The sequence below is a fragment of the Gekko japonicus genome, unplaced genomic scaffold (assembly GCF_001447785.1).
Source record: "Gekko japonicus isolate JY-2015 unplaced genomic scaffold, Gekko_japonicus_V1.1 scaffold2897, whole genome shotgun sequence".
Classification (NCBI taxonomy): Eukaryota; Metazoa; Chordata; class Lepidosauria; order Squamata; family Gekkonidae; genus Gekko; species Gekko japonicus.
The window spans coordinates 73,116-95,112 of record NW_015163693.1 but is presented as its reverse complement, the minus strand read 5'-3'; positions in this window follow the sequence as shown (position 1 = coordinate 95,112).

Sequence of the window (21,997 nt, the reverse complement as noted above, 5' to 3'; positions counted from 1 at the left end):
CGAAAGTGTGAGTTTCACAAGACCCACATTGACTTTCTGGGATCTCGGATAAGGGCTTGGAGATGGACCCGGGGAAGGTACAAGATGTTCTGGGTTGGGGAGTACCTTGAACCCGGTGCCAGTTACAGTCCTTCCTCGGGTTCGCGAACTTTTACAGAAATTTTCTGCCCAATTTTGCCCAGGTCAATTTGTCCCTGACCGACTTGTTGAAAACGAAGGGAAAGGGCCCAGACGCAACCAAGCCAGGGCAGTGTTGGCTTGGAGTCAGGAGTACCAGGAGGCTTTCGAATGCCTCAAGACTTTGTTCACCTCAGAGCCAGTCTTAGCTCACCCTGATGAAACAAAAAAGTTAATTGTTCAAACTGACGCGTCTGATGTGGCCATGAGAGGGGCAATTCTCCAGGAAGGGGGGGATGGGTTACTACACCCCTTAGCGTATGTGTCTAGGAAGTTTAATGACACAGAACGCAATTGGTCAGTTTGGGGAAAGGAGGCGGGGGCCATAAAACTCACCTTGACCACCTGGAGACACTGGCTGGAGGGTGCGCGAGTCCCGTTCGAGGTCTGGACTGATCATAAAAACTTGGAAACGCTCAAAATGCCCCAGTATTTAAACGCAAAACAGCTCCAGTGGGCTGATTTCTTTTCCAAGTTCCAGTTCACCCTTCATCATTTCCCCGGCTCCGCGAACTCTTTGGCTGACGCCCTGTCACGCCTCCCCGAACATGACAGCCAATGAGAAATTATTTTGGACTCAGTGTTCACGCCTTCCCACCTAGGTGGGGCGGTAACGACACGTAGCCAGACACGCTCTACCGCCCTCCCCCCTGCATCACGGCCACCTGACACTTCCCAGTCAGACAAGCTGGGGGGGGGAGTCATGGCACAGCAAATTCCCTCGGCCTTCTCGGAGGGCGACAAGGCGGCTGTCGATGCAGAAGGCGACTTGGAACTTGGGGCTGACGGCTGTTGGTACCTAATATTTTCTTTTTTAAAAATAGTCAGAATTCATTCAACAATCAAATGCAGCTTTAAATTAGACCGTATTATCGGGAGTAAATAATCTCATGCCTTTTAAGTGCAACATGTTTCCCTTGGTTACGATTAGACAGATATGCAGAAATTCTTTCTTACTGAAAGTCATTATTATAGATGGAGAAGTGCAACACACCTTGGCTGGCAAGTTAAAATGACCTAGGAACAAGCCAGGCTCCTGCCGTGCTGGCAGAGGCACGTGGGACTTGGCTTTGCTTGTTCCTCTCTGCCAGAAACCCGTCAGGGAAATGGCCTACTGGGATCTTTCCCTGTCAGTTAAGTAGCCACTCCACTCCCTTGGCCTTGGCCTTTACTGGTATCACATTTATTTTATCAAGCGTATCTAACACAGTGATACCCACCAAGAAGGATACGATTACGCTTAGATCTCTTCGTGCTGGGAGAGCATAAGGCCACACCAGTAGAAGAATAGTTACGCTGGCCTAGTGATTCTCTTTTGCTAACAGGAAGATATTACAGGGGTGACCTGTTTGCAAGCAGTACCCTGTGGGTACAAAGGGGGGAAATTGTGTTGCATTTCAGGTGTGGTGGGGAGGAGTGATAAGTCATTGGGAGTGAATTGCTTGCTCAGGAGTTAGTTCCCGTGACGGTGTTCAGGGACGCCAGCAGCCTCCAGGTGGGACCTGGGGGGATCCCCTGGAATTACAGCTCATCCCCAGACAGCAGAGACCAGTCCCCCTGGAGGAAACGGGGGCTTGCGAGGGGGTGGCCTCTTCTGTGGCCTCATGCCCCCCCCACGGAAGTCCCTCTCCTCCCCAGGCTCCGCCCCCGAATCTCCAGGAGTTTCATAATGGCTGGATCTAGCAGATATAATTTTACACATGAGGGATAAGAGTAAATTAAAACATTCCCACTGAAGTATATCTAAGTAAACAGCCTTCTTCCCCTCCCCCCTTTCCCCAAATCATTACGCCCCCTACCGCTCAAGGGCCAGCACGGAAGCACACAAGCTCAGTCGCAAGCATAAACGCAAACCTTCCAGCATTATGATTTACACGGGCATTGATATGAAGCAAACAATTTAACACCTCTCGAGTAGGCAATTTAGAGGGCTTTGCCTCTTTGGCACCATTTACCATTTTGCCTGCTGTGCCTCTTGTGGCCACTGGATGGCTGCAGCGTCTATTATCCCCCCCCCCCCCCAATGCTTTACACTAGGAACAAGCTCTGGAAAAAGAGGGGTGGGATTCGGAACGAACCAGTTCATTGTGATCTGAACCCAAATCAGTTTGACTCTTGTGCCAGAGTATAACAAACCGAGCTCGTTCCAAGATGTCCTCGAACCTGGAAGCCCAAGTCCCCGGCGTCTTCCGTTGAAGGATCCGGGTCCCCAACCTTCTGGGGCCTGCATGCACATTTGGAATCCTGACGCACGGCATATGGTGGGCGCAGCGACAAAAAATGGCTGCCACAGGAGGCCACAGAATGATCGCCACGGCTTAACGTCAGTCACACAGTGCTGATCCTTGTGCACTGAGTCGTTTTTTATTTAAAAGGAACTCAGAGAAATTTGCAGCTTTACATTTTCAGATCAAGTCTATCTATCCCCCATTATTCGAAAAACAGGGAGGGACGGGACACAAGGCTCATGTCTGCACAAACACACACAATGTATATGTATATATGTATATATACATATACATACATATATATATACATATATACATATATATATATATATACACACATACACATACACACACACACACACACACACACACACATATATATATATATATATGGGGGGGGACTTTGATCAATCTCAGTGTTCAGTATTTAAAACCCAGTGAATGAAGCCAGTGATAGGGGAAGACAAGCATCCTGGGGGACATTATTCCATGGAGTGGGGCAACCACTGAAAAGGCCCTGCATCTCACAGATGCCACTTGTGCATCCCTCAAAGATTGCACCTCAGCAGGGATTCCCTAGCTGATTGGGGGTGAGAGGGGCATGGTGGAGTCTGGAACATATTGGTCGGTTTTTATTTTTTGTTCCTTTTGCTTAATTTACAAAGTAATACTTTTCCTGCATACCTTGGATGTCTTCTGAGTAGGTAAAGACCATTACCTTGTCTATGGGCAGCCATGTTTTGCTGCTGTTTCTTAATCTGCACAGGGGCCAAGGTCCCCTGCCACCCACTCAGTCCCTGAAAGAGGCAAATAAACGCGTATATTCACAATCTTCAGGCACTCTTAAAAGCAGAAACCTCCAGGAGGCGGGGCAGGGGAGCCTGATGAACCAACATTTGATCTATTGCAATGATCAGTCTGTGATTTCAGCTGAGGCTTGAGGGGCAGGGCAGACACATGCTGGTCTAGGGTTGTCAACCTCCAGGTGGCACCTGGAGATCTCCTGGAACTGCAACTGGCCTCCAGACCACAGAGACCAGTTCCCCTGGAGAAAATGGCTGCTTTGGAGGGGTGGACCCTGCGGCATTCTACCGGGCTGAGGTCCCGCCCCTCCCCAAGCGGGCACCTCTACTTCGGTCTCAGTCGTGGGGTCCGGTTCTGACCTTTCTGTGGCATCTCCCTTTGCCCTCTGCGGCCTCCTCTGGGCATGTGGTCAGTGCCGTCAAGTGGCTTCTGACTTCTGTCGACCCTATGAATTAATGATCTCCTAAAACGTCCTTGATTGGGGCCTTGCCTTTCTTGCTGGAGTCCATCCATCTCATGTTGGATCTTCCTCTTTTTCTGCTGCCTTCAACTTGTTTAGGGTGGGGAGGGAACTTGGTAGGGTATAACACCATACAGTCCACCTTCCAAAGCAGCTATTGTCTCCAGGAGAAACTAAATAAATGTGTTTGATAAATAAACAATAAATAAACAGCCATCGACGTAGTCCAGAGGTGAGTTGTAATTCTGGGAGATCCCAGCCCCCACCTGGAGGTTGGCAACCCTAGGTGCTAAGGCTCACAGATAGCTGCACACACACTGTTTTTGTTGTTGTTGTTGTTGTTGTTGTTGTTGTTGTTGTTCAGTCGAGTCTGACCCTTATGCAATACAGTATTTAGGGTTCAGATGAACGAACCGATCACAACTGGCTCCCAGGACAAAACGGTCTCCCTGGGAGGTGGGCTCTGTGGCCCGCTGGGCACCCGGCTGAGGCCCCTCCCCTCCTCCAACCCCGCCCTCCTCAGGCTCCACCCCCACCCCCGAAACCTCCAGGTGTTTCCCAGTCCAGAGCTGGCGACCCAATCCCGGACTCAACCCCTTCCTTGCCTGAGATGTTCATGCTGCTTCTTTACTCACTGCACCAGCTCCAAGCTTCTAGTCCTTGTTTTCGTGCTCTTCAGCTCTTGGCTGCTGAATTTCATCCCCCTGTCAGCAAGCTGCCAAAGTGTTACTTTCCTTTTCCTATGCGCATACATCTATCTCCACAGATGCGCATACCTTTCCCCATTGCTCATGGTAGTTCACTTGCAACCTGCACTGCGTATCTCTCAAGGCCACTGGAGGAGTCGCTTAGATCATTGCTTTGGCTTTAGTCAGGCAGAGCCGTGGGAAGCTCATACCTGTTTTGCTTTGAGTAGCAGTCAGTTCCCAGGCCTAATGGTGCATGCGGGAACCATAGTAATTGGGTAATGCTCTTTTGAATGTACTATAACCATTTTGCGCCTAGTCAATCCCTCATTCCTAACAGTGTTCCTGTCCATGCATCTTCAGCTTCAATAAAGTAAAACCTTTCCTGAAAGTGTGTGCTTCCGTTGTTGCTGTGGGTCCTGACATACTGTTAGGAATAAGGGTTAGGGTAAGTTCCCTGCTCAACATGATCTCATCGGCTTTAATCTGCCCTTGCAGCACTTAATGAGAGTTTGGAACATTGCAGATGCCATTTTTGGAATGTGGAGGTAGATGCTTCTGTTTACGTCCTGGGGGCCATCTAACGTTTCTTGCTTTGTTTCTTCATTGACAGCTGGTGTGGCACAGGGGCCAGAGTGCTGGATCAGGAGCTCAGACAAAGGGATCCGAATCCTGGCTGTGCCACAAAAGCTCATCAGGTGACCATGCACCGTGTCAGCAACAGGGAAACGACACGGACCTCTCTCTTTGCCCCCTTCTGATTGGCCAGATTTCTCAGGACATTTCTTCTCACCCGAGTTCACAGCGTCTCTGAAGTGATGAAGACCTTTCTGCCAGCCGCAACTGAGGATGCTTTCCCTGAGGAGGGAGGCGTCTGTTTGTTGCAGCTGCAGCTGTATTAAGTCAACATTCAGAGCTTTTTTCAGGGGGATGTGGTGGGCCTCTTCTGGGTGAGGTTACCACGCCTGCATCCTAGTAGGGGGTGGGGGGTTAGGGCTGCCAGATCCATGTAGAGAAGTCCTTGGAGATCTGGGGGTGGATCCTGGGGAGGTGGACTTTGGGAACCTCAGTGGGGCACAATGCCACAGAGTCCGCCCTCCAAAGCATCCGTTTTCTCCAGGAGGACGGATCTGGGGACCAGTTGTAATGGCAAGGGATCCCCAGGTCCCACCTGGATGAGGCATGATTGCCTTACCCAAGGCCCAGCAGGGCCCCCTGGGTGAACAGAAGGACCCCGCACCATGGAATCCTATCACACCTTGCCAAGCTGGGACTCAGTGAACGTTTGGGCTGCTCTGGCAACCGAGTGGCTCTATGAGCCACGCACTCCTTTGATGACCACTGAAATGAACAGCATGGCCCTGAGCAGCCTACAGTCTCCACGTGATGCCCCTGGAACTGCAGAAGAATGGAAAGGGCAGGTGGCCGCCTTCCTCTTCAGTTCATTTATTTCTTGGACTTGTACTCCGCCCTCCCTGCCGAAGCAGGCTCAGGCCGGCTAACATCATAAAAACATGTTAACAATAAATATCACAAACATCTAAAAGCAATTCATAAAACAATTATTTAACAATTCATTACAGCAATTTACAATTAAAGTGCTAGCAATTAAATTATGATATCAAGATGGCCTCATAAAATCAATAGATTAACTTGATATTCAGCTCGTTGGTCTTTCTCAGTTTCGGTCAGCAAGCACAGGCTAGTAATAGTAGACCAGGCACCAGGCTTCTGTTGTTATTAGTGGTGGCAGTGGTGGCGGCGGCTCCTGGTTGAAGGCCTGGTGGAAGAGCTCCATCTTGCAGGCCCCACAGGGCCCTGGTCTCTTCCAGGAGCTCATCCCACCAGTACGGAGCCGCCACCCAAGAAGCTCTCACTCTGGTCATAGCTAGCCTGGCATCCTGGGGACCTGGAAGGGCCAATCGGTTTTACGACCCCGGCCGAAGTGCTCTCTGGGGTGTATATGGGGGAAGGGGGTCCCTCAGGTATGTTGGGCCCTGGCCATAAAGGGCTTTAAAGGTAAGAACCAGCACCTTGAAGTGAATCTGGTATGCTACTGGCAGCCAGTGCAGTGCCTTCAGCGTAGGCCGGATGTGCTCCCTCATGGGGAGACCCATCAGAAGCCTGGCCACAGCATTTTGCACTAGCTGCAGCTTCCAGATTCATGACAAGGGCAGCCCTAAGTGGAGAGCGTTACAGTAGTCTAATCTCCTTCACATGGATCACTGTTGCTAGATCGTTGCGTTCGAGGAAGGGGACCAACTGCCTAATCAGCAAAAGATGTTAAAAGGCCGACTTGGCAGTGGCTGCTACCTGGGCCTCCATTGTTAAGGAGGGAATCCAGGAGAACTCCCAAGCTCCTAACCTCTGGCGCTGGCACCAATGGCGCCCCATCGAAGGTCAGGAGTGCGATGCCTACCCCCAGTCCACCCTGACTCAAGCACAGGACCTCCATCTTTGTCGGGTTCAATTTCAGTCGGCACAGTCTAAGCCAGCCAGCCACGGCCTGCAACGCCCAGTCCAGATCTTCCGGGCTTGAGTCAGACCAGCCGCCCCGCATCAGATAGAGCTGGGTGTCATCTGCATACTGGTGACATCCCAGCCCAAACCTCCGGACAATCTGGGCAAGGGGGCGCACATAGATGTTAAATAGCATCGGGGATAGCACAGCCCCCTGAGGCACACCACACTCAAGTGGGTGCCTCCTGGACTGCTGTTCCCCCAGCGCCACCCTTTGTCCCCGATCCTGGAGAAAGGAAGCAAGCCACTGCGAGGCGAGCCCCTGTACTCCCGTGTCGGCGAGGGGTGGGCCAGTAACTGATGGCCAACAGGTCTAACAACAACAGTACCACTGACCTGCCCCAATCCAGATGTCTCTGAAGATCGTCCGTGAGGTCGACCAGTGCTGTCTCCGTCCCGTGCCCTGGGTGAAAACCGGACTGGAAGGGATCTGAAATGGAAGCGTCATGCAAAAAGGTCTGTAGCTGCATTGCCACAGTCCTCTTTATTATTTTGCCCGGATAGGGCAAATTGGACATTGGCTGATAGTTGGCCAATTTGGCCAGATCCAAAGATAGCGTCTTCAAGTGAGAACGCACCACCACTTCCTTGAGCACCCCAGGAAACAGTCCCTCTATGAGGGACTTGTTGACAATCTCCCTCAGGGCGCCCCCCAGCCCCTCGTGGCCAGCTTTTATTAGCCATGACGGGCATGGATCAAGGCAGCGTACAGCTAAGAGCAGTTATTCAACTTCCTCAAGGCTGAGCAGACTGAAATAATCCATAACGTGACTTGAAGACATGCACGGAGCCTCGAGTTCACTAACTGTGTCAACTGTGGCGGGCAGATTTACGCAAGAAAAGCCACTTGAAGTGCGAGCCATTTGAAGCTGAACCTCTTCATACCCCTTCCAGACAAACAAGATTGTGGAACATACATACATACATACATACATACATACATACATACACACATACACAGAGCTGCCTTATACTGAATCACACCATCAGTCCATCAAGGTCAGCAATGTCTGCTCAGACTGGCAGCAGCTCTCCAGGGTCTCAGGCTGAGGTCTTTCATATCACTTCCTTCCTGGTCCTTTCAACTGGAGATGCCAGGAGTTTGAACCTGGGATTTTCTGCATGCCAAGCAGAGGCTCTACCATTAAGCCATGGCCTCTCCCCAGAACTGGAGAGTTATGGCAATGCTTTACAAAATTGCCAGACTGTCTGGTGATGTGAGCTGAAGATTTATTATCCCTCTTTTTTTGTCCTCTGTGAGGTACTTCACACTTCACCGAGATTTAAGCTACTTGAGTAAACTTTTTGGGCAATTACTCTGGAGCCCCCTGCTGGCTGGAGAGAGTAGTGACACTCATCACAAGTGGCCATTCTCTTCACTCTGCATTCAGCCCTCGCAGATCCAGTTACACAACAACAATTCCTTCATTCCTTAGGGCAACCAGCTGCCTAAAAATCCTGGGGAAACTTGTTGGTGGACCCTTACCTGGTAGACGCCCACTGTCTGTCAAGGGGGCTGGGATGGAGCAGTTGCAGTGGCCACAAGCTCATGACACTGATAAGCTGGCCAGCAATGGGCCCTGCCATTTGTCAGCTATGCTGCCACGGGAGCTGGGGAGTTCATTCTGGGTCTGGTTACTTGCTATTGCATTCCTATCCCTGCTGTTCTGCTTTCGCTGAAATGCTTACCTCCACAGATGTGCAGGAGGAGGTTGTGTTGTCTGGAGGGCTCCTCTCTACCGTGGGAGACTCCTAATTCCCAGCTTTAGTCACCTAACGGTTTCCTACATTATCCCGCGTGCGGGAGGGGACCTAATTGGCCCATGCCAGGGGGGGTTTGCATACGGATACCCTATATCCCATTAGGCTCTATGGGTCGCCGCCATTCTTAACAGTGCCTATGTTACTGCACCTATAGCTTTGCAATAAAAGTATAACCATTCCTGAATGTGTGTACTTCGTTGTTAGCTGTAGGTTCTGACATTCTGTTAAGAATCCTCCATTCTCTATCTCTGCACGTCTCTCCACAATTGAGATGAGTGACGACAAGAAGAAATCTATTCCTAAACAGGACGACTCTAAGGGGTCCCGACTCCAGCTACAACTGGGCTGGACACCTTCACGACCCAGTCAATGGTGCCGGTGACTACCACGCCTCCGGTAATGGCAGCGGGTATGGGAGCTGTTCCTAAGACGACTTCGACCCTGGTGTTTTTGACCCCAACGGGTCCGCGGTGGCTGCCCAGCCATGGCTACCGGCCAAGCTCTAGCTGAAGCCACTTTAATCCGGACTCTATGGCAGAGACTTATATGCTTATGCAGGGACCCCCGAGAGACAGCCGGTTCGACCGGGGATTTTCCATGGCAGGGGGGTTCCCCCCCTTTGGGGCCCCATTTGAGCCATTACCCGGGGCCTGGGTGATGGAGAGGACGAAGGCGAGAAGCGGCCAGGTGTCCCCTGAGGAGGGTCTGGAACTGGCCCACAGGATGGAGGTGGTGGATGGTGAGAGAAGGCAGATGCAGCGAACCCTGGAGGAGGTCATCCAGGCGATCCCGCAGTTGGTGGTCCAAGCCATCCGAGAGGAGAGGGAGGCCCGACCAGTGGCTCCCGCAGGGCTGGTTGTCCTGCAGGCCCCACCGCAGCTGTTGCCCCAGCCGGGGGAAGCCCCACCACCGGGTCAGCCGGAAGTCCCGGTGCCAGCGCCACGTCCCGGCAGTCCGAGAAAATGGGCGGTACCTCGCCCGAAAGACCTCATCGAAGCTACCTTCAATGGGAACCTTGGAAGAAGTCTCCTACTTTGTGGTCAGAGTGATGAGGTTCGTGGAAAGATCGGGCTACCTGTTCCCAGACGACAGCAGCCGAGTGGATGTGGTGGCGGTGCAGCTCCGAGGACTGGCGGCGGCCTGGTATGTGGGGCTGCACAACGCCCAAGGTCCGGAGCTGATGAATTTGGATGCTTTTATGTGGGCGTTGCAAGCCCAATTCGAAGATTGGAACGCTGGACCCAAAGCGAGGGTGTTCCTGCGCACCCTTAAGCAGGGAAAGCGATCGGTGAGGGAATACTCTTCAGAATTAAAGCTACACGCGGCCAAAGTACAAACTTGGCCTGATCCTGTGTTAGCGGAGCTATACCGAGTGGGACTGAACCCGGATATTCGAGAGACGGTCCTGAGAGCAGTTGATCCGGTATCCCTCCCGGCCTGGATGCAAGAGGCAGAGAGTGCAGAAACCCGCCTGCACACCCTTCGTCTGGACATCGCGACGGCAGGAGGTCGGCTGACCCCTCCACCAACGGAAGGAAAAGCACCGCAGCCAGTGGAATCGACCTAGGAGCAGTGCATGAGGCAAGGGCTTTGCCTGAAATGTGGAGAACGGGGCCATTTCACGGCCGACTGCGATGGATTGGGGCCTGTGAAACGGGCCCAGTGAACCAGCACGAGTATGCCCCGCTACGCCCACGAAGAAGGTGACTGGGAAGCCAAAATATGCCAAAGCGTTGCAAGCCACTCCTGAGGAAGGGGAGACGGAATCTAGCGGAGAGGACTCTGAGCCGGCGGGAAATGGATTGGTCCTGCTGTAAGAGGCGCAGAGCAGCAGGGCCCCTCCCTCTTTTTCGTGACTGTGACTTTGATTAACCCCAGCCTCGGCACGCATATACGGGTGAGAGCTCTAATTGACTCGGGGTGCGGGAGGGACCTGATCAACCCCTCCCTGGTTACAGGGTTGGGGGCTGAGGTGGTAAAATTAAAAGACCCCCTGATATTTACCCAAATGGATGGCTCGACAATGAAAGACCCATGTGAGTACGAGACTGTGCCGTTGCGGATTGGGGCAGGGGAACACTGAGTCCTGGGGGGCCCATGGTTGCACGGACATGACCCCTACATCTTGTGGGACGAAGGGAAAGTACAGTTTATTTCTCCTAAGTGCCAGAGTCACTGGTGGGACCCCAGACTGGGGTCAATAGCGGAGGGTCCTCATGTGTGCCTGGCTCAGGAGGAGCTGTTAACCATTCCCCCCGAGTACCGGGACTTGGCTAGAGTGTTTGAAGAGGAAGAGGCGGATGAGCTTCCCCCTCATAGACATTCATACTGTAGCATTGAAGTGTTGTCAGGGCAAAAATTGCCGAAGGGGCACATCTATGCAATGGGGCCGGCTGAAAAGGAAGAACTGCACAAGTTCATTGACAAGAACTTAGCCCAAAGGTTCATCCGACTGGCTTCGTCCCCCTTCGCGGCCCCAGTACTATTCCGAAAGAAAAGGGATGGGGGGCTAAGACTCTGCACGGATTACCGGGGCTTAAATGCAGTGTCATCTACTAATGCCTATCCCATACCATTGATTAAAGACTTGCTCACTTAAGCGGCCAAAGGGAAAATATTCTCCAAGCTAGACCTTCGAGATGTCTACTTCCGAGTGTGCATCAGGGAAGGGGACGAACATAAAACCGCTTTCAACACCCCCCTGGGTCAATTCGAATACAGGGTGATTCCTTTCTGCCTTTAGGGCCCCCCAGGGGTCTTCATGAACCTAATCAATGAAGTATTACACAAGCACTTGTTCAAGGGGGCGCTTGTTTACCTTGATGATATCTTGCTGTACTCCCCTGACCTACCTTCACACGTGAAATTAGTGAGGGAGGTCTTAACCACGTTGCACAAGCACAAACTGTTTGCAAACTGTCAAAATGTGAATTTCACAAAATGCACATTGGCTTCTTGGGATATCGGATCTCTGACCGGGGCTTGGGCATGGACCCGGGGAAGGTACAAGATGTGTTGGGTTGGGAGGTACCGCAAATCAGACGACAGCTCCAATCTTTCCTTGGTTTTGCGAACTTTTACAGAACCTTTTTACCCAACTTTGCCCAGGTCAGCTTACCCCTCACAGATCTCCTAAAAACTAAAGGGAAGGGCCCAGAGGCTACAAAGCCGAGCGCCACGCTCTCATGGAGTAATGAGTGTCAAGAAGCGTTCGATCGCCTAAAAGCCTTGTTCACTTCAGAACCAGTGCTTGCCCACCACGATGAAACGAAAAAATTTATTGTGCAAACTGATGCGTCTGATGTTGCTGGGGGGGGCAATTTTGCAGGAGGGGGAGGATGGAGTGTTGCATCCCTTAGCTTACGTATCCAAAAAATTCAACGACACGGAACGTAATTGGTCAGTATAGGAAAAGGAGGCGGGGGCGATAAAACTGGCCCTATCCACATGGAGGCATTGGCTGGAGGGGGCAAGGGTCCCATTCGAGGTGTGAACTGATCACAAGAACCTGGAGACTCTTAAAACACCTTGGTGCCTCAATGCCAAACAGCTCCGATGGGTTCCAAGTTTCAATTCACCCTGCACCATTTTCCGGGTTCGGCTAACTCTTTGGCCAACGCCCTGTCCCACCTTCCCCAACATAAGAGCCAACGGGATGTTGTCCTGGACTCAGTGTTCACGCCCTCACAGTTGGGCAGAGCTGTGACAACGCGCAAACAGGCTTGCCTGGCTGCTCCACCCCCCGCGCCGCTGCCAATGGGACCTACGAAAATGACTCTTGGCACAGTAAATTCGCCTCCGCTTTTTTGGAGGAGGATAAAGCGTTTATGGAAGCAGAGGGGGATTTTGAACTCAGGGAAAATGACTCTTGGCACAGTAAATTCGCCTCCGCTTTTTTGGAGGAGGATAAAGCGTTTATGGAAGCAGAGGGGGATTTTGAACTCAGGGAAAATGGCTGTTGGTACCGGGGTCATAAGATGTTCGTTCCTTTCTCCCTCAGGGGGGTGGTATTGCAGGCAGTGCATGGCTCCAAACTATCTGGACACTCGGGTTTTGTTAAATCCCTGCAACTGCTCCAACGGCAGTTTTGGTGGCCCCATATGCGCAAGGATTTATCCTCATTTGTTCAGTCATGCCAAATCTGTGCAATGAGTAAACCCAGGCTGGGGAAACCCCCAGGACTATTGCACCCATTTCTGACTCCGAGTCGACCCTGGGAAGTCATTTTGATGGATTTTATAACTGACTTACCACCAAGCAAATCTATGACTGTAATTTGGGTGGTTGTGGATCTCTTTTCTAAACAAGTATACTTCGTCCCGTTCACTTCATTGCCTACTGCCAAACCACTGGCAAAAGCGTTTCTCATGCACGTGGTGAGACTACATATGCTACCCACGAAAGTGGTATCCAACAGGGAAACCCAATTCGTCTCCCGGTTTTGGGGGGAGCTGATGAAACTAATGGGAATCGAACGTGGCCTCAGTAACACTTACCATCCAGAGACTGACGGTCGAATGAAATGAGTTAATCAGACCTTGGAACAATATTTGCATTGTTTTGCCAACTATGAACAGAACAATTGGCATGACTTGTTACCCCTAGCCGAATTCTGTTATAATAATACTTGTCACTCCTCGACGGGAATGTCCCCGTTTAAGGCATTGTATGGTTATGACAGCCCATCCGTCCCATTTCTGGAAGGGGAAAAGGACATGGGGCCGGGGGATGCAGCTCAATGGTGTAAACAATTGGGGGACTCTTGGCCTGTTATGTAAGACGTTGACTGCTGCGAAAGAGGCCTACAAAACGCAGGCTGATAAGAGAAGGGTGGAGGGATGGGCTCTACAGCCTGGTGACTCGGTGTATGTTTCTACAAAAAAATATTAACATGTTACAGCCTAGCCGGAAGTTGGGATGGAATTACATTGGCCCATTTAAAGTTAAAAGAATCATCAATGAGGTTGCGGTTGAAGTGGACTTGCCAAAAAAATTGAGAAAATTGCATTCTGTATTTCATTTCAGCCTCCTGAAGAGAGATTCGGGTACCTGCTCGTGGCGTCCAGTGAAACAGGTGCCCCCTCCTATCATGATTGAGGGCGAGGAGCGTTACGAAATTTCACGGATTCTGGACTATAAGATCAGATGGGGAAAATTGCTGTATTTGGTGGAATGGGTGGATTTCGGACCCCAGCACCTCGAATGGGTGGAAGTAGGGGATATTTGGGCCCCTGACCTGTTGCGGCAGTTCCATCAGGAGTTCCCGGACAAACCGGGAGATCTCCCGGAATGACCGGGAGGCCTCCCGGAATGGTCGGGAGAAGCTGATTTTTTGAGAGGGCAGTATGTCAGCTATGCTGCCACGGGAGTTGGGGAGTTCATTCTGTGTCTTGTTAATTGCTATTGCATTCCTATCCTTGATGTTCTGCTTTCGCTGAAATGCTTACCTCCACAGATGTGCAGGAGGAGGTTGTGTTGTCTGGAGCTCTCCTCTCTACCGTGAAAGACTCCTAATTCCCAGCTTTAGTCACCTAATGGTTTCCTAAGTTATCCTGCGCGTGGGAGGGGACCTAATTGGCCCATGCCAGGTTGGGTTTGCATACAAATACCTTATATACTATTAGGCTCTATGGGTCACCGCCATTCTTAACAGTGCCTATGTTACTGCACCTATAGCTTTGCAATAAAAATATAACATGTTCCTGAATGTGTGTACTTCGTTGTTAGCTGTGGGTTCTGACACTATTCTTCTGCTTCATGGCACAGTGGAAACACATAGGTGAGACCAAGACAGAGCAGGTGGGGCTATGCTCCACAGATAAATAAGCATTCTGCCTCCCCTAGAGGAGGAAAGCAAAGAAGAGCTGCAAGCAGATCTCCCAAAGTATGCCACGGCTATCCCAGAAAGATCGGGGCAGGTGGTGGTTTCCATGCAGTTGCTGAGCCCATGAGAAGGAATGCTCACATAAGGAATTTACAGTTTTCTTTCAGATCCTTTGCTCAATCTGCTGCTGTGCTGAGAGTATGCATGGGGGCATTTCCTTTTTAAAAAGTGTTTTATAACTTTAATGCTGGTAGCTGTTCTTTGTACCACCTAGACCTCCACAATTTGAACATGCTATTTTAAAACAAGCTCCGGGAGAGGGAGCAGTCAAGTGTGTGTGTGTGTGTGTGTGTGTGTGTGTGTGTGTGTGTGTGTTAAGTGTTGTAAAGTTGCTTCTGGCTTACGGCAACCCTCTGAATGACCTCCCAAATGTCCTATTGTTGATAGCCTTGCTCAAGTCATGGAAACCATCTCATGTTGGGTCTTCCTCTTTTCCTGCTGCCTTCAACTTTTCTTAGCATTGTTGTCTTTTCTTGTGACTCTTATCTTCTCATAATGTGACCCCAAGTACAATAGCCTCAATTTAGTCATTTTAGTTTCTAGGGAGAACTCAGGCTTGATTTGATCTGGAGCCCCCATAGTTTGTCTTTCTGACAGTCCACAGTATCTGTCAAACTCTCTTCCAACATCACATCTCAGATGAATCAACTTTCTTCCTGTCAGCCTTCTTCATTGTCCAACTTTCCCACCCATACATAGTAACGGGGAATACTACGGTATGAATTATCTTGGTCTTGGTCGCCAGCAACACATCCTGACACTTAAGGACCTTTTCTAGCTCCTTCATGTCTGCCCTTCCCATTCTCCGTCTCCTTCTGCTTTCTTGGTTGTTGTCTTCCCTTTTGGTTCATGATGGAGCCAAGGAGTAGAAAATCCTGAACAATTTCAGGTTCTTCATTGTCAACCTTAAATTTGTGTAATGCCCCCAGTAGTCAGTTTGGTGTAGTGGTTAAGTTTGGTGTGGTGGTGTTATGTTTTGATCCAGGACAGCATCGGGAATAGACTGAGCATGAGTTACCTGAACAATGGGCCACCAGGATCCTGGGATGGACCTATTGATTTAGGGTTACACTGTAAATAGCCAATCACGGGGAGCGGGTGTGTGGGGTGTGTGTTGTTTTGCACGAATGTAAGCAGGGCTCTGCCCCACAGAGTTTGTCTTAGAGTTAACTAAAATCACTAAATAAATATGAGCTGATCACTAACTGCGTATCGAACCCAGTATATTACACTGGCGACGAGGATGGGATCCTGATGAGCGAGCCAGCACCGCACCGTGCACTGAGCCCCAGAACCCTGCGTATTGCACCGCTCCAGAGACCATGGCTGCTCCAGGACACTTTGACACATTTGACGCCACCACAGAGGACTGGGAGTCCTACCTCAGCCGGTTCAAGTTCTTCTTGGAATCCTCCGGCATCAGGGAGGCCGAGATGAAGCACACCACCTTTTTCCATGTCTGTGGCTGAACGACTTACGAGATAGCTCACTCATTCCTCACCCCAGCGGAGCTCAAGGACACAGACTATCAAACCATCCAGGGCCAACTAAAGGCGCACTTCTCTCCTAAGCCATCAGTCATCACAGCCCGCCATGCGTTCCACTTGAAGAACCAGATGGCCACCAAGTCCATCTTGGCATTCATCACAGCACTCCACCATATCACCTGTCACTTCAACTTCCTAGACCTCAAGGATGCCCTCCCTGACTGGCTGGTCTGCAGCCTCAGAAACGAGCGGATCCAGAGGAAAATCCTCACCCAAGGTGATCCTAAATTGAAGAAATCAATGGAGATTGCCCTCGCCACAGAAGCAGCAGAGCCTTTTACCATGGAGGTCAGGCATGGGAAAAGCCCACCATCTTTATGGTGATCGACCACGGCTGCTCACCACATGGACACCTCTGAGGAAGAAGAAGAGGTACTACAGTTTCAGCACCCCACATGCAACCACATACCGGCACAACAACACTCGTCTGCACCGCCCTGCACCGGCGATGCAACCACGTGCGCCAGCTGCAGAGAGCCCCATGAGAGGAGGCCACGTGCTGCAACTGCAAGAAGGTCGACCACATTGCCTGTGCCTGCTGTGCCAAGGGGAACCGGAGGTGGCCAGCGTCAAACCCCACATCAACACACTCCATGGAGCTCCACACCACCTCCATCCAGCAGCAACAGGTACATCACTTGCCCCGGGACACCCCAGATAAAATAACTGTAATGGTCCTAATAGAGGGGAACCCCTGGAAGATGGAGCTCAAGACTGGGTCCTCCATCTCCATAATCTCGGAGGACACATTCAGGCAACTCTGTCCCAAGCCCCCCCCCCCCCGCGGCCTGCGGGCTTCACCCTACGAGACTTTTCTAAGAACAAGTTGTCCATCCTAGGGGAGAGGAAGTTCATAGTGCAGTACCGACACTTCAACAGACTGTTAGACCTGTTGGTAGTTAGAGGCAGCCACACGAGCCTCATTGGACTTGCCTGGTTCGCGCCCCTAGGGTTCAGGGTAATGGGGTTGCAATACAAGGACTCCTCGTGTGCACTCCATGAAATTGCTGAGCTGTCGAGTTAGAACAGATAATAGGAAGTCCTTCTTCACCCAAAGAGTGATCAACACATGGAACTCCCTGCCACAGGAGGTGGTGGCGGCTACAAGCATGGACGGCTTCAAGAGGGAATTAGATAAGCATATGGAGCAGAGGTCCATCAGTGGCTATTAGCCACAAGGTATAGATAGGGACTCTGGGGCAAGTGATGCTCTGTCTTCTTGGTGCTTGGGGGGGCAACAGTGGGAGGGCTTCTAATGTCCTGGCCCCACTGTTGGACCTCCCAATGGCACCTGGTATTTTTGGCCACTGTGTGACAGAGTGTTGGACTGGATGGGCCATTGGCCTGATCCACCAGTGGCTTCTCTTATGTTCTTATGTAGCTACCAGAGACTTTCAGAAGGTGTGTGATGAGTTCCCGGCCGTTTTTGATGGAACGCTTGGACGCTACACCGAACCTTCCGTCTCCCTACAACTCAATCCAGAGGTCCAGCCCGTAAGGCTGAAGGCCAGGCGTGTCCCATTTGCCTTCAAGCCAAAAATAGATGAGAAGCTTGACCAGCTAGTAGTCCAAGGAGTATTGGAGCCACATGTCCTGTCCTGCAGAGATTCCAAGCTGCCAGTCTCAAGGTGAAGCGGGAAAAGTGTCTCCTGGGGGTCCCGTGAGTCGAATTCCTGGGGTTTTCTGTCAATGCCCAGGGCATTCATCCAAGTCACGACAAGATTCACGGCATAGTCAATGCCCTGGCTCCCACATCCAAGTCAGAGCTCAAGCCTTTTGGGGGCTATTGAACTTTTACCACTCCTTCTTTCCCCACAAGGCTGTGGTCACAGAGCCCCTGCATTGGCTCCTCGACAAGAAGGCCTCATGGGTCTGGGGCCAGAGGCAAGCTGCCGCCTTCAGGGCTGTCAAGGAACTGCTCACATCAAACGCCATCCTGGCACATTTCAATGAAACGCTGCCCGTCGTCCTCACCTGCGATGCTTCCCTGTACAGGGTAGGAGCCATCCTCGGACACCAGCTACCTGGCGGCAGAGAGGTCCCTGTGGTGTATTACTCCCGCACCTTGTCCTCGGCTGAGTGAAACTATGCGCAAATAGATAAGGAGGTGCTGGCAATCGTGGCGGGAGTCAAGAAATGCCACGATTACCTCCACAGGCTGCCATTAACCATCGTGACTGACCACAAGAAGCCTCTACTGGGCATGCTGGCCTCGGGTCGTCAGACTGCACTGATTTGCAGGGTGCTGCTCTGGTCCATCTTTTTTGCGGGAGGCCAGTATTCGCTTCTTCACCACCCGGGAAAGGCAATTGGTCACACCGATGCCTTCAGCCACCTGCCGCTTCTCTCTTGCAATCCAGACCTGGCTCCAGTGCACCAGATCCTGCTCCTTGAGGACCTCCCTGACCACCCTCTCCAGGTAGCACCAACGTGTCCCGACACACCACCAAGGACCGCGTCCTCTCCCGTGTGTTGGACTGGGTGGGGAGGGGTTGGCCCACCACCTGGGTGGGCCCAGAATTTGCTGCATTCTCCTCCCACCAAGACAAGCTTTCTGCCCACAAGGGCTGCCTGCTGTGGGGAAGCCAGGTGGTGGTACCAGCACCATTGCACCAGAAAGTACTCGCGGCGCTGCATGACTCACTGTAAATAGCCAATCACGGGGAGTGGGGGGGTGTTGCTTTGCATGAATATAAGCAGGGCTCTGCCCCACAGAGTATGTCTTAGAGTTAACTGAAATCACTAAATAAATATGAGCTGATCACTAAACGTGTATCAAACCCAGTATATTACAAGTGATTAAGTGTACAGACTCTAATCTGGGAAGAAGAAGAGGAGAAGAGATTGGATTTATACCCCGCCCTTCACTACCCAAAAGTGTCTCAGAGCGGCTTACAAAGTCCTTTCCCTTCCCCTCCCCACAACAGACACCCTGTGAGGCGGGTGAGGCTGAGAGAGCGCTGATAGAAACGGCTCTTTTTCAAGAACAGCTCTTATCAGAACTATGGCTTCCCAAGGACATCCAGCAGATGCAAGTGGAGGAGTGGGGAATCAAACCTGGTTCTCCCAGATTACAGTCCTCGCACTTAACCACTACACCAAACTGGCTCAAACACATCGACCTGCGGACAACCCCATTGACGGAATACTGGGAGTAGGCATTTCCAGTTGAGTTCCCACTCATGAAAGGTAACCGTGCCTCTGCTCAGAGCATCTGCTTGGACATTTTGTACTCCAGGAAGGTGGGTCATGGCGGGCCACACTCCATGAACAAGACACCAGTCCCATAGGGTGAGAGTCAACAGGCATAGCCAGCGAGACATTGTGCTCTCTTGTCTGTTTATGTAAGTGAGGGCAGTTGTGTTGTCCATCAGTACAAACACTGTCCATCCATAAACTGTTGGAAGAAAGGAACAGAGTGTGTAGAAAACCGTGAGGAGCTCCAGGATGTTGATGTGAGTCCCCTGGAGGTTTGTGGCCCACCGGGATCCTACGCAATGTCCAGCAAGATGCGCCCCCCCCATCCTCAAAGAGACGCATCGGTGGTCAAAGTAATAGTTGGTGTTGGCCGTTGGAAAGGAGCTCCTGACGTTAAATTGGGAATTGACTTTCACCACTCCAAGGATTTCCTGATTTTGGCAGGCAGGTTGAGTCGCAAGGACTGTGGGTGCCATAACGGATTGAAGTTCCGGAGGAACCAGAGCTGAATAATATGCATTCTGAGCCTCGCTACCGGGATGACGGCTCTCGTTGCAGACATGAGGCCCAGTAGTCTCTGAATTCTGAGAGCGGTAGCTGTCAATGACGTCCGGAGGTGATGTGCCAATGCGGCCAGGGTTTGGGCCCACGTGAGAGGGAGTCTATTACGGCTCCTATGAAATCTACCTTCTGTGCCGGTACAAAGTTTGATTTCACTTGACTGATGCATAAGCCGAGTGAGCTCAGGAGACTGATGGGGTGATTGATGTTTTTGGACAGTAGAGGCTTGCAGTTCTGAGGTGCACAGCTACCACTGCCATAATCTTTGTGAATACTCTTGGTGCTGCAGAAATGCCGAATGGAAGGACACGATACTGGTAGTGGTCATCCCCAGTGGTGAAACAGAGAAAACGCCTGTGGGCTGGGAATATATTCAGGTGAAAATAAGTGTCCAAGTCTATCATGGCCATCCATACTCCAAGAGTAGAAGAGGGAGTATGTTTTGCAGTGAAACCATCCTGAATCTCCGGAATGCGATGAATTCGTTCAGGGACCTGAGGTCCAATAGCGGTCAGAGATTCCCATCTTTCTTTGGGACCACGACGTAGCAGGAGTAAAAACCTTGGCCTTTCTCCGCCAGTGGAACTGGTTCTGTGGCAAGTTTTGCCAGGAGCTGAAGCGCTTCTAGACGGAGAACTAGAGACGTCGGTGTACGGACGAAGTGCGGCACTGGAGGTTCCTGAACAAAATCTATCGCATAATCATGGGTTACGATGGAGAGAACCCAAGAGACCGTTGTTATGCGACTCCAAGTTGGATAAAACGGAGTTAGGCGAGTGGTGGACTGAACAAGGCATAAGGATGACTGGCGCAAACATGCAGTGGAGTCAAAGAGACTGTTTGGAGTTTTTCTCTGACTCAGTTTTGTTCTGCTGTGGAGTCAACTGAAATCTAGACTGTACTGAGGGCTAGACGAGGAGGGAGGCTGCTTGGGTTCCCAGGAATCATCTGGGGACTGCCTGTTGTAAGGCCTGTGATTGGAGCGAGACCACATCCTCGGTCTCTGAGGACGATAGGAAGAGGAGATCCTGAAACTTTTAGATGCTTTAAGGGTCTTATCCATGTCCTGTAATACCATATCTGTGGTGGCATGGAATAGGCCAACTCCATCAAACGGCAAGTCCTCAATGAATGACCTGGTGCCTGACTGGAGGGAACTTGTGCGAAGCCAGGAGTGGCGACGGAGTGTGACAGCAGATGTCATAGTCTTGGACACTATTTGGAAAGCATCATTCCTTTTGCAACTTGCGAGGCTCGTCACGTTGCTGGTCAGGTAAGAGAGCAAGTAGCTTGGACATTTGCTCCCAAAGGGAGTACTCGTAATGGCCCATGCAAAGCCCCCGCAGAGTAGAACCGATGGCCAAAGGTATCGAGTTTCCTACTCTCTTTGTCCAATGGCGCTGAATGCGTCTTCCTACTTTAAGAAGAAAGCGTGACTACCATCGAGTTGGACTTTGGGTGAGCACAGAGGAATTCTGCACCTGCTTCTTGGATTTGATACATGTGATCGAGACATCGGGTTGAAATAGGGTTTGAAAAAGTTCAGTCCCAATGGGATTTCACTGCTTGCAGGAGAACTTGGGTCACTGGCAGTGCAACTGCAGTAGAGGTGTCAATTTAAAAACAAATAAAAAACATATTTTTTAAAAAAAAATGTCAAGGACAGCGTCAGTGACTTCTGGTTGAGGCGGAGTGATGGCGAGCCCAAGAGAATGGGCCATGCGCCACATTAAAGGTAAAGGTTCCCTTGCTCGAAAGCCAGTCAAGTCCAACTCTAGGGTTGTGGTGCTCATCTCCGTTGCAAAGCCGAAGAGCCAGCACTGTCCGAAGACATTTCCATGGTCATGTGGCCGGCATGACTAAACACTGATGCGCACGGAATGCTGTTCCCTTCCCACCGAAGTGGTACCTATTTATCTACTTGCAATTTCTTGCTTTCGAACTGCTAGGTTGGCAGGAGCTGGAACTAGAGACGGGAGCTCACTCCATCATGTGGCACACTCGGGTCTCGAACTGCTGAACTACTGACCTTCCACAGCCTGCAGTTCAGCATTTTAACCACTTGAGCCACCGGATTAGGTCGTCATAAAATCTGGTGTCTTTGGAAGGCAGGATTGGCAAATCGTCTGCAACCAGCTGCGACGGAGATGGATCCGAAGGAGTGGCTG